The sequence below is a fragment of the Tupaia chinensis genome, unplaced genomic scaffold, assembly GCF_000334495.1.
Source record: "Tupaia chinensis unplaced genomic scaffold, TupChi_1.0 Scaffold000098_2, whole genome shotgun sequence".
NCBI lineage: Eukaryota > Metazoa > Chordata > Mammalia > Scandentia > Tupaiidae > Tupaia > Tupaia belangeri.
In genome coordinates this window covers 2,971,375-2,984,783 of record NW_006159561.1, presented here as the reverse complement: position 1 = coordinate 2,984,783, position 13,409 = coordinate 2,971,375, and the positions used below count along the sequence as shown (strand labels likewise).

General features: G+C 38.8%; 1 pseudogene; it reads right to left on the bottom strand.

Annotated features, from left to right (window-relative positions):
* Nucleotides 1-13,409, bottom strand: part of LOC102478370 (putative homeobox protein NANOG2) — a 44,828-nt pseudogene that overhangs the window by 22,989 nt on the left and 8,430 nt on the right.

The following is a 13,409-nucleotide window of genomic DNA, read 5'->3' as shown; positions in this document are numbered from 1 at the left end:
TCACAAATGTACTTTGATTAAGAAAGGATGCCCAAAGAAAAGGGGACATTTCAAAATAGCTTACCAACATTCCAGCTAACAAAGCATACAAATGTATGTATACAAAATTTTGAAATCAAAAATAAACTTATTTCCTGTCCACTAATATGTATTAATTAAAAAATGGGGTGATGTAAAATCCAACAGAAAAAAAAAGGCATTCTTACTAATATCTGAGGAAACCTGCACAAAGTGGTAGAGAAACCCAGTGTGCTCTTTGGTCTTTCTGCTTTACTCTGACTTTTCTTCAATCTCAAATTTTTTAAATTAGAATCATGTTTAGGGCTATAATTGATCTTATTACTTTACACATCAATAGAACATATAGTCAGCTCAGTAGTATTTGAAGGATTATAGGTTCTATTTTCTAGCCAAAAATTTTCTACAACTTGCTGCCTTAGAATGAGATCATAAGAAATTTATTATATCATGTGTTTATTTCTTTAAGTGGATATATTTAAGTTTTCCCAGAGGATCCTATTTAAAATATTCTTGGAATTTCTACTAGCTTCCTGTAACAGTTGTAAACAAATTACAACAAATTTCATGACTTAAACAACAGAAGTGATTGTTTTTATAGTTCTTAAGGCCAGGAGCTGTAAATCCATTTCAGCTGGTTCAAATCAATGTGCTGGCAGGACTGCATTCTTCTGGTACTCCAGGAAAACACCTATTCTTTGACCTTTCCAATTTCTTATTTATTTTATTTTTCTAGAAACTGCCTAGATTCCTTGGCTAATAGCACTTTTCTCCAGCCAGAAAGACAGAGACAGACCGAAAGCGAGAAATCCCCCCCCAGGAGGGCATGGCCACGCCACAATCCCTTCTGCTCCATTCTCCTCTCGGGATCTTGGGCATGCAGCACATGTGCCTGGCATGAGTTTAAGCCACCAGGTCTGGAACTCGAACTTGATTACATGGGAGTTCAATAACATGGCCATTATGCTAACTGCTGGTCCCTCGAGAATCTTAATTTAGTAACATCTACAAAAATTCTTTCACCACCTAAGTTAGTATATGTACAAGTTCCAGAGATTAGGATGTGGATATCGTCTGGGAACTGTTACTCAGCCTATCATAGAAGGTAATACTCTATATCCTGCAGTGATCAAAATTATCTCAGAGAAGAGCCTTATAGGAAAAAGTTTCTTATGGAAACAGACTAAATGGTAGAAGTCTAGGCTAGATTCAGAAAAGAATCTAGAAAGGATATGCTCGATTTTTTTTTTCTTAAATACAAACTACTGCAAAAGAGCATAAAGACAGTATCCACTCAAAGAAATATCACAGACCATACAATTTCATCAAGAGCAGTCTAGAGCAGTGCAGAGTCAGAATTTTTTCTCTATTTTTTTAAGCTGCTACTGTTTCTATATAGCCTTTGCATATAGTATTTACATCCTTGAAACCATGAATTCCGAAAGAAAGCAAGTTTAAATTCTGTCAGAGAAATGAATTTTGTTTTTACTTTCTGCTTTGCTTATTCTTCAAAAATGCATTTAGTTATTTCAATGCATGCCTTTAAAATTTAGGTCTTAATAGTTTCTTTAAAAAAAAAGTTATTCTGAACAATACTTTGGATATAAACTAGTTTAGATTTTTAGAGAGAAAAGACAGTGTATCATAAATAACTTATGGTCTGAGATCGTATTATTACTTAGTTTTAGACCTGAACTTCATATGTGGATTTTCTAACTCCCAATTTAGTTTTTTCCCCACTAAATCCCTTAGCTCAGTGATCTGCATTCAAGTTTAGATCTTAATGCAATCTACAAAGTACACATGAGCCTCTTCTGTTCATAAGCCAGTTAATCTATGAGTCAGAGCATTTTCTTAATATATTCAATAAACTGATGTACTTGGGTCTGTGGGGAGTCATAAAAGAAGATCATTCTTGCTGTCCAGAAGTGCTTTCTCTCTATTGATAAAGAATTTGAAAATATCTGAGATGGACTATTAGGAATTCTTTCCCCCAAAAAATCCATAGATCATTTTCCACAGTAAACAAGTAATCCTATCTTACTTTTTCCCTGGCTATTTTGAAGCTACGATTTGCCCTGAAGCAAAAACTTGTTGGAGCAGGGGGGTTATTTCATGGTCATGAATAAAGAGACATTGCTTATATATTCTGACAACTTGAACGATTCACTTTCCAAAAATGAGTAGCAGAAGGAGAGCACTTATTTATTTATGCTTTAAAACACCCTTGAGAACAAGAATAGTTTTGGACTGTTTTTGAATTGCTTGGGGATGCCATAGACTTGTGCATGCTGGCTAATATCCTGAGCAATCTCAGTTTGTTCTGTCTGTGCCCATCCCAAAGCCAAACCTTGTCTACCTCAGCCATGAAATGTGTCCCAGGAGACTGACCCTTGTACTGCATCAGACAACTCTCTTGGAAACTGGCTTCTAGTGGATTTTTCCAATGGGAGGCTCCAGCAGTAGGATAAATGGGAAGGTAGATTAAAGGATTGTTGAGTCTTTTCTTTTCCATTCCTATTGGACTGAACCTGCATGGTGGAGCTGTATCAGGGACCCCTCATGACTCCTGCTCTTAGTGGTCATAGGATGGGAATCATTATTGGTCTTTTTGCCCCTTTATGCCTATCAGTGGTCATGACTTTGCTCTCTTGCTCATCTGAACATGTCTCTTAATCTAGTCTACATAGTTGTAATGAATTTCTTCATTAAACTTTTGTGTTTGAGCCACCTGAATTGGTTTTTGTTTCTTAATAAGCCCAAGTGCTTAGCATGTGTTTTTCCTACTATGTAAAAGGAAATTCAATGACACTTGAATACTGTGCACCCTCCCTGTGCTTGGTTACTGACCTGTTCTACATTTCTCTCTCATTCAGGAGGGCCAACCTGTCCTGATAGAGCAGAACTCAGAAACAGGCTGCCCAAATCCCTCTGAAATTAGTTGTGTGACTGTCTTTATTTGTCCACATTTCTGTGTTTTTGAGTCCTGTTGAATATCATAGCCCATACAATGTGGAAGAAAAAGCACATAATTCATTACCTGTCTGTTTAGACCAGAGTATCTAGATAGATAAGAGTACAGGTTGGTAGTCTCGGCCTCGTTTTAACCAATTTATACATAAACCTTATATTTCCTATTATGCTGTTGACCTTTTTTTTTTTTTTTAGCAAACCCAACCCAAACTCTTCTGTAGAAGGTGGAGGTAACCAAATATGGTTGGGTCTGCACAGCAGTACCATTTATTTGACTCGTAGGTGATTTTCTTAATGATTAATGTCAAGAATTCTTTTTGTTTTGTTTTGTTTTGTTTTGTTTTGTTTTGTTTGCGAGGTCTTTGCTATATGGCCCTTATACTTGCTAGAAAGACAGAGAGACAGAAAGCGAGAAATCATCCCCCAGAGGGGATGGCCACACTGCAATCCCTTTTCCTCCATTCTCCTCTCGGGATCCTGGGCTGTACGCACATGTGCCTTGAGTGAGTTTAAGCCGTTGGGTCTGGGACTCGAACCACAGTTGACTACATGAGAGTCCAGTGACATAGCCATTACGCTAACTGCTGGTCCCCAAGAATTCTTTGCCAAGGAAAACAAGTGTGTAATATGCACTCTGTCCTTTTAATGAGGAATTTGAATTTGGTTTGGTCATTTTATTTCTGTATTCTTAGTAATAATTTTTGTGGTAATAAGAATTCAGACCATTCAGAGATTTTTACATGTTAATCATTTTCTTCTTTGTTTTAGGTCTCTCTTTTTACAAGATCTGACTCCTCAAGTTCTCATGAATCTATACTTTTTCCCACATTTACCACCTTAATTTTTCTTCTGCTTTTTCCTTTTTTGATATATTACATATTCCTCTGAACAAGCTTTCATGTTCAATATGTTCACTCCCTAATAACTTCAAAAAATGTGTTTGATGTATTTACTTAGGAGAAAATAGAGATGTATCCTTTAAGTAAAATAAAATGCAGGAGACTGGATTTTATTTTTTAAATTTTTTTCAAGAATTATTCCATTTAACTTTATTTATTTTCATTTGACCAGAGAGGTACAGAGAGAGAGAGAAAGAGAGAGCAAGCGAGCATTGGGGGGATGGGGATGAGAAAGCAAGCTGCCAGGTCCGGGATTTGAACTGTGGTAGGCCATGTGGGAGCCCAGCATTCAACCACCATGCCACTTGCCAGCCCCATAGATTTAATTTTTTAAAATTCACAATAGAGCTCATTTGTGCACATATGTAAGTAAGAGAAAGAAAGAGACAGAGTGATGAGCAAGCTCTACAGGAACTGGTCACACTGCTGTTCCCTTCCTTCAGTCCTCGGTTTGTCTGGTCTTGGGCACTTATGCACATGTTTTGGTGTTTCAGACCAACTAAACTGAGTTACCATTCGGGATCCAGCTTCTCTGGAGCAGTGCATTATCACTGCATCACAGACACTCTAGGACACTAGATTTTTTAAACAATATAACTGGAAAAATGTTCTATACCTTTTATGAAAGTAAAAAAATGCAATAATGTTATATAGATGATGCAATATATGCTTTCACGTTTGTATAGCTCTTCAGTGCATCTACACTTGAGATGAAAAGATTTTGAAATTTATTTTGTCCAATAGTCATTATATTCTTGAAACTCCTCCCTCTGTAGTTATTATAGCCACTATAAAAAGAAGAAAGGAGCATAGAAAGGTATGCATTATTCTTCCAGTATTTATTAATCATCCCATTGGTCCAAAAATTAGGCTAAATATTGATATTAAATATTGATAATAAAACAAAGTTTTGGAGGCCAGTAGATGGCATAGTGGTTACGTTGCTGGACTATCACATGGTCAACTGCAATTTGGGTCCCGGACCTGGTGGCTTGAAAATCAGGCCAAATGCTTGTGTATGTATGCCCAAGATTCCAGGAGGAGAATGGAGCAGGGATTTAGCATGGCCATCCCTCAGGTGGATGATTTCTCATTCCTTCTCACTGTCTGTGTCTCTCTCTCCAGTAAGCACATGCACCCTATGGCAAAAATCTCTAAAAGCAAATAAACAAACAAACAAAAAACCCCAAAGTTTTGTAGAACCATCCCCTGAGGTGTCAGGGATATTTAACATCATTGTATTACACAGTTTAAAGCATCATGGCAGAAGTTAAACTGATTGACTAGAGGATATAGAAACACAGGAAATGCATGTGAATGTCAGATACAGTGTGGGTGAAAGAGGAGGGTCTGAGGAAGGATATTTAGAAGAAAAAAATAGGGAGGCAAAGCATTAATGGGACAAAGAAATGTGGTATTATCTGTTGAAGATATTTTATAGTTTTATCAACTGGACTAGGGAGAAATGTTCACTTGTTGAAATATTCACTTTGTAAGTTAAATAATGTGATTGAATGTATAAAAGAAAATGGAAAAAAAAGTCATGTAAAAAAAGTGTCAGAATGAAAAAGTTAATAACTCTGATGAGAAGGATCGCACACATTTTCTACAGAGGACGGGAGTGTCAGAGGATGAATTACAGTGCAGTGACTAAGGAGAAAAAATGACAAAAAAGAGGGGTCCATACCTGAGAAGACACACAGGTAGCAAAGGGACTGGGCGAAGGGCTTGGCTGTGGGTGTGTGGGGATGGAGTTGCGGCGTCTCTGATTCTGCTCTCACTCTTGTTCTGTTGGTTCTCTCCTTTTCCTCTGATACTACTGCAGGAGGCCCTGGGTCGCACTCTAGGTATTACCCTTATTTCCCCCTTCCCATCACAGCAAAGACTTAAAGCGAAGAGTTTGAATTTACCCTCACCCATCCACTTGCTGGTCATGTAAACTAGATTTAAGCAGTCAGTAATATTATTCTGTACATCTCGTTAATAAGGCGGTTCTTTCCAGAGGCAACACAATCTTTTCAGTTCTTGTAGAATTTGACTGGGGTTGCCAGTTACAATAGAGGATGACCTGTATTTTGAATAGCAAACTTAAATTCTAATTTGTAAACTTAATCTTAGACAATTGGGTAGTTTTTTAGTATCTGCACACCCCATGTAGTATTACAATATACTAAAGTTATTTACTTCTGATCTGGAAATGCATTTGCACTAGGAGTCTGTGTTTTTACTTGCTAAATCAGGTGACCCTCAATTTTCACTATTTGAGATTAGACCCTGTGAATTTTTCAAATTCCCGCTCCTCTTAGCTGATTAGTTGCATTTCTTACTGAGTCTCTTCATTTCTTTGCTCCTTTTCCTGTAACAACCCGTCCCCAGATAGTTTTGCTTTCCAGGCCTCTATTCTTTTTCCTTTCTTTATTCCAACACACTTTTGCTAGGCAATCTAATTCTTTTCCATGGTTTTATTTGCATCTACCTAAGACACCCAGTCTCTACCACTGTCCAAGATCTCTTCTTTGCCTTTCAGGTCTGTATACTCAATGTCTATTAGACATTTTCTTCTGAAAGTCCTGTAGGCATCTAGAACACATACCGGGCTAGCTAGGTGGCTTGGCAGTTAAAGCAGCTGGATTCCTCATGGTACCCACTCCATGATTCAAGTCCTGGACCCTGCAACTTGAAAAATACATCAGGCATGGGGAACCAGCAGTTAGCGTAATGGCTATGTCGCTGGCCTCCCACATAGTCGACCGTGGTTCGTGTCCCAGACCCGGTGGCTTAAAAAACTCACGCCGGGCGCGTGTGCGTGCATGCCCAAGATCCCGAGAGAATGGAGGAGGAGGGATTGCGGCATGACTATCCCCCCTGGGGGGGGTGATTTCTCGCTTTCTGTCTCTATGTCTCTTTCTGTCTGGCTGGCAAGTGCACACACCCTATAGCGAAAACCTCTCCCCCCCAAAAAAAAAAAATTAAAAAAAAAAAAAAAAGTACATCAGGCACATGTACTTGCCTACTGAAAATCCTTAGAGGAGAATGGAGGAGTAGGGATTGTGGTGTGATCATACCCCCTGAGGGGTGATTTTTTATTTTCCTTCTCTGTCTCTCTCTGGTTAGCATATATGCCTTATAGCAAAACTAACGGATGACTACATAAATCACTGCATACCAAAAATAAACAGTTTGTCCTCAAACAGTTTCTCCCTTAAATTCTGTATGTCAACAAGAACTACGACCAATCCAGTTCCAAAGAGAAACTCGAATGTCATCTCAGATTCATTCTTTCTCCTCTTTTTATTCCTTTATTTCTATTTCCTGTTGCCTTAATCAGCAAAGAGTAACTATAGTTTTACGGGACCAGCAGTTGGCGTAATGGCTATGTTGCTGGACTCTCATGTCGACCGCAGTTCACGTCCCGGACCCGGTGGCTTAAACTCATGCCGGGCACATGTGTGTGCATGCCCAAGAACCCGAGAGGAGAATGGAGGAGAAGGGATTGCGGCATGACCATCCCCCCGGGGAGTGATTTCTCGCTTTCTGTTTCTCTGTCTCTCTCTTTCTGGCGAGCGCACACCCCCTATAGCAAAAACCTCTCCAAAATAAGAAAAAGAGTAACCATGGTTTTACTTCGTAACAAGGCTTAATCTGCCCCCTCTTCTAAACACTCCCTGGAGCTTCCTTTGTTTACTTCCTTATCATCTCAACCAGAAAAGAGGAACTTCTAATGCAATTTCCAACTTTACAAGTGCATGTGTTCACATGTGCGTGCACACACGCATGTGCACACACACACACACACACTCACACACATCCTCATCAGTCACATACTGTTCCAAAATTTCAGATTCGAATGTATTTTTTCATTGTTTAACCATTTTGAATAATTTTTTGTTTTTGTAATTTGAACTTGAATGCTTAAATTTTGTGGATCATACCCTTCACAATCTGACCTATGCTAACCTTTCTGTCTTATCTCTGAGGGTTAAAAGAATACATATGGCCAGGCTTTGTTTTCCTTGTGTGTAGTAGGTGTTTTAGTAAGTATGTATTGCGTGAATGAGAAAATGATAGAATTTTCTGAATGTGAAAGCTGTTTTTAATGTTGTCAGAGAAGAGCACTTTCCAAGTGCACTAACAGGAGAGTTTTTATATTTGGAGGATTTGATTTGACACATGGTACTTTAGAAATTAGATTGAGTCAAGGCCAACAGATGGCGTAATGGTTTTGTCGCTACACTCCCACATAGTTGATGGTTGGAGTCCTGAACTCAGCAGCTTAAACTCATGCCAGGCATGTGTGTGTGCATGCCCAAAACCCTGAGAGGAGAAGGGAGGAAAAGGGATTGTGGCATGGCCATCCCCCTGTGGGGGGAGGCAGATGGGTAATTTCCCGCTTTCTGTCTCTCTTTCTCTCTCTGTCTCTCTAGGGAGCATATGCTCCTTATAGCAAAAATCTCTCTTAAAAAGAAAAATAAATTATATTGGGTCATTGGAAAAGTCATGACCTATTTTTCTATTTGCATTATGACATTTCTAATGACCCAATATAATAAAGAACCACAATTTTGTAGAATTCCTGTCTGTGTATCATGCAAGTAAATATTTAAATACAAATAAACCTTGCATGCTCCTAAGAAGTTGCATGCTTGTATAAGTATTGAAATACATTGACCCTGATTTACTACAAAGCATTCTCAAAAAATAACTAGAAGGTGGGACCAGCAGATGGTGTAATGGTTATGTTATGTTACTGGACTTGCCCATGGCCGACCATTATTCCAGTCCCTGACCCAGCGGCTTAAAACTCATGCTGGGAACTTGTGCGTGCGTGCCCAAAATCCTGAGAGAAGAATGAAGGAGAAAGCATTATGGCGTGGACATCTCCCCTGGGAGTGACTTTTCACTTTCTGTCTCTCTGGTGAGTGCACAGTCCCTTATAGCAAAGAAAAAACTCTCTTAATATTTTTTTAATTACTAAAAGATGTATATTGTGAAAAAAACATGTGTGGACTTTAAAATTTCTCTGTATGTATATAAACTTGTACCTTAATTCCAGTTATCCATGAACTTTTTGAAGTCCCCTTTTGACATAATCAAGAAATAACTGACATTCTGATAGTTTGGATCTTCTGAACAATTAATCAGCATTTTTCTAACATTGAATATAGATTAAAAACAATCTATACTACAATTATTTGGGATATAATTGAAAAGATGCACAGTTCAGAGGACTGTAACATTGTTTATTTGTGCATCACTTATAAATATAATTTTTATTGATAATCAAATAGAGAAAAAAATTTTTTTAGGTGGGGAGGTTTTTGCTATAAGGTGCGTGCGCTCACCAGACAGACAGAGAGAGACAGAGAGATAGAAAGTGAGAAATCACCCCCCAGGGCGATGTCCACGCCGCAATCCCTTCTCCTCCATTCTCCTCTCAGGATTTTGGACACGCACGCACATGCGCCCGGCGTGAGTTTTAAGCCACCCGGTCCAGGACGCGAACCGTGGTCAACTACATGGGAGTCCAGCGACATAGCCATTACACTAACTGCTGGTCCCGAGAAAATTACTATTAGACTACATGTGTTTTTAATCAATTCTCAAGAAGATCACATAATATATAAAATAGTCTCTGAAAATATATAGGTATATGTATGTGTGTGTATGTGAATATGTATATTATGTATCAGTATTATTCTCCAATAGTTTTAACTAATAGACATTTTTCTCCCCCAGTGGCAACCAAAAAGCATATTGTTTAGAACATGGTAGATATAAATGTCTCTTAGATTTTATGGACTTCTCAAAGCATTGTTATCTACTTAACAAATATGGCAAATTTAATTTAACCTTCTCAAGAATATATATGAATGAAAAAAAATTATAAATAGAACTCTGGGTGGGGAGTTACTTGCCCTTAATTACAGAATTTCCTTTGGCATGATATGGCCTAAGCTTTGGGACAATTCATGTTCGATAACACCATTCTACTTGAAATCTCTGTAGAATTATTTCTATTTAGTTAGTAACAAGTGGAGCTTGGGGTATTATTAGGCAAAATTACAACAGCAGTACACCGCTGTGCAGACAAAGATCAGGTCTTTTCCTCTAAGCAGTATCTTTAAAAGTCTGGCTCCTAAAACTAATGTTGCGAAGCTTCAGTTCTTTTGAATTGAAACTCCAGGGAATGAGAAAGGGTCATAATTATTAGCTAGGAATTGATGCTAAATTTGTTTATTCACTGATTTTCCACCACTTTCTATAGTATGTAAATTAGATTTTTACTTAGAAAAAACATTTCCACTCTGAGACAGATGACAGCTGTTCAAGCCCAGGGGGAAGGAAAAAAAACACGGCTTTTTTTCTTGGCCTTTTCTTCTTCTTTAGCACAGCTTCCAAAGCTTCATTGAATTTTCCCAGAATTCCCTGTGCAGAAGCTTTCAAATTCTGATTGATTAGTCATCAGACCAGAGCTTACTGCTTTGTAGCTCTCTTGCTACCAATTGAAAATTATGAACTGGGCCCAGAAAATTAGCTTGCTCAGCACCATTGGGATTGTGGTCTGCTCACAATGGATGTCAAATTCCCTATGACTCTAGTTAGTAGAATGGGCATCAGAGTTATATGAATAGAATGTCTTCAGAAAGGAGTCTGAACATCATTTCAAAGTTTACAATATTACTGTGAGATATAGGGAGAGGCTCTCTCTCTCTCTCTCTCACACACACACACACATACACACACACATACACACACACACACACACATCTGCCCAGATGTCTTGTCAAGAAAGCTTATAAACTAGAATAGGGAATGAAGGGACTGGGGAAAAGTGATTCACACTTGTTGGTATGTGGGGCATATATATGCACATGTCCTTGGCAAGAGTTTCAAGCTGCCAGGTCTGGGACTCCACTGTGGTCAGCCATGTGGGAGTCCAGCACCTTAACCAATATGCCACCTGTTGGCTCCATGTAAGATTTGCTTGCTTGCTTTTTTTTTTTTTTTTTTTAAGGTTTTTGTCATAGGGCATGTGTGCTCACCTGAAAGAGACAGACAATGAGAGGGAAAGTAAGAGAAAGTGAGAAATCACCCCCAGGGGGGATGACCACATTTAAATCCCTTCTCTTCCCTTCTCTTCCTGGGATCCTGGGCATATATGCACATGGGCCTGACATGATTTTCAAGCCACTGGGTCCAGGACTCAAACCGTGGTCAACCATGTGAAATCCAGTGATGTAACCACTTATGCCATCTGCTGTCTCCCAAGGCTTTCTTTGAGGTTTATTTATTTCTTCCATGAGTCAGAGAGAGACAATGAGAGAGGCGCTCCAATGAGGTCTTGATGCCACAATCCACCCCCACTTTCAGCCATCCCCAGATCTTGGGCATGTTTCTGCCCACCATAATCAGGGAAGTCTCTGGAAACAAACCAGGAACTTTCCTGTGTGGGTCAGCTTTGCAGGACATCATGTTTTACAACTGTATCATTGTATGACCTCAGATTTTCACTTTTTTATTTCCTCACCTTTACCTCCCTCACACTATCACAGTCTGCAAAATTCCCTGAGAAATGACTCAGTGATTGTACTCTTGGATCTCACTCTTATAAAAACCTTCTTAGGCAGGGAGAAGACAAGCTGTCAAGAAAGCTGACCAACCCTTGGTGTCATGTTTTATTTCTCTTCTCTGATAAGTGGATCTCTTTTCCAGGAATGCAGTTCCCATATCTAACCAACTTTAGCATCCCACCCAGGCAGGACTTCCTCAAGTACTCCATGCTCTACAAAATGCCTGTGTCTTTCCCACACCATACAAACTCCGTTGGATGTTTGACCCAAGACAAGCTCAGAAACAACTTATATTAGGTGATATCAGCTGATTGGAAGTTAATAGGTGACCTCTCTTGGTGTGATGTGAATTTAAGACAGAGCTGCAATGAGTAACATGTGAAGGTAACAGGTGACATGTCCGCTGATCAAATATAATCAGATTGGTAGATGTCTGGAAAACAAAGTGTAAGGCAGAAGTATTGTTGTTCCCCTCAAATTATGAACTTTAGGCTGGTATTCAGATAGCTTAAAACAAAAACAAAACATGTTTATTATATTTATAAATTTAATTATTATTTTTAAATGTGCCTTTCACAAAGAAGTTGCCTTGGCATAGATTTGCATAACATGGCTCTAATTAAAGCACCATCGAACATCATGAATAAGCTAATACTTATCTTAACCTTAAATTTCTTCTCCATTTTAGTGTAAAATAAACCTATGAGGAGACAAACTCTATGGCCCTCAAATCAGGAATGTATTTATTTATCAGAGGACATACACATGTGTACGTGAAAATGGCTCACACGTTTTTTTTAAAGAAGTTGTACTGCAGGTTTTTTTTTTTTTTTTGAGAGGTTTTCACTATGGGGCGCATGGGCTCACCAGACAGAGAGAGACAGAGAGACAGAAAGTGAGAAATCACCCCCCCCCCAAGGTGGGATGGCCATGCTGCAATCCCTTCTCCTCCATTCTCCTCTTGGGATCTTAGGCACGCATGCACACGCGCCCGGTGTGGGTTAAAGCCACCGGGTCTGGGATGCGAACCGCGGTCGACTACGTGGGAGTACAACGACATAGCCAGTATGCTAACTGCTGGTCCCCGCACTGCAGTTTTCACTGTACATAGATATCAAGATGGAGATATCTATTTAGTAAAATGCATATGCTTATGTGAACATGTATGTGTAAGTGAATACTGGGCCAAAAACTGAAATTTCAACATAAGGAAGAAAAATCTGCCTCTCAGTGATTTCCCCTTGCTTTAGTGCTTTCTTAGCACAAATATGCTTCTTGTTAGAGGGCACATGGGGTACAGCTGCCACCCCTTTTCAATAGTACTAGATGATGCTTCTGAAGAGGACACATACTATTTATTGGGTGCTCAGTGTGATGCTTGCTTGGTCTCCATCTCTGCTCTCCATTACCCCAAGACACATCACTGAATATAGTCTTTAATGATTCTCTGCTATATATCATTTGTATGTGGGTGCACTGAACTATGCAGTATATAGCCACTGCATCTCAACTGGAAAAAAGTAGTAATCTAGGCACACAGAAATGGGTTCAATGCCAACACAGAACAGGGCAGATTTGATAGTTATCTTCTGGTTGGCCATTACCAAGACTTTTTCTGCTAACACAATATTGGAGCCTAGATGCTCAAGAAATGCTAGTTGAGTAGGTCAATGAGTGATGAATAGATGCATTGTGTGTCTTCAGCTGGATCTTTTATTAGCAAGAGCTTCAATATAATCCAGTTGACAGAAGATGGGGTTCTAGTAATAGATTTTTTCTTCAAAATTATTAATGTTTAATAATTTTCATTAAAGATAGAAAATATTCAAATTAATCCAAATGACAATTTTTTTAAAAAATATAATATCATAGTGCAGGCTTTGTAATTTCTTCTTGAAAAGAAATTGGTTTTCATGATAGAGAAGATATGTGCATGCAAGAGAGAGAG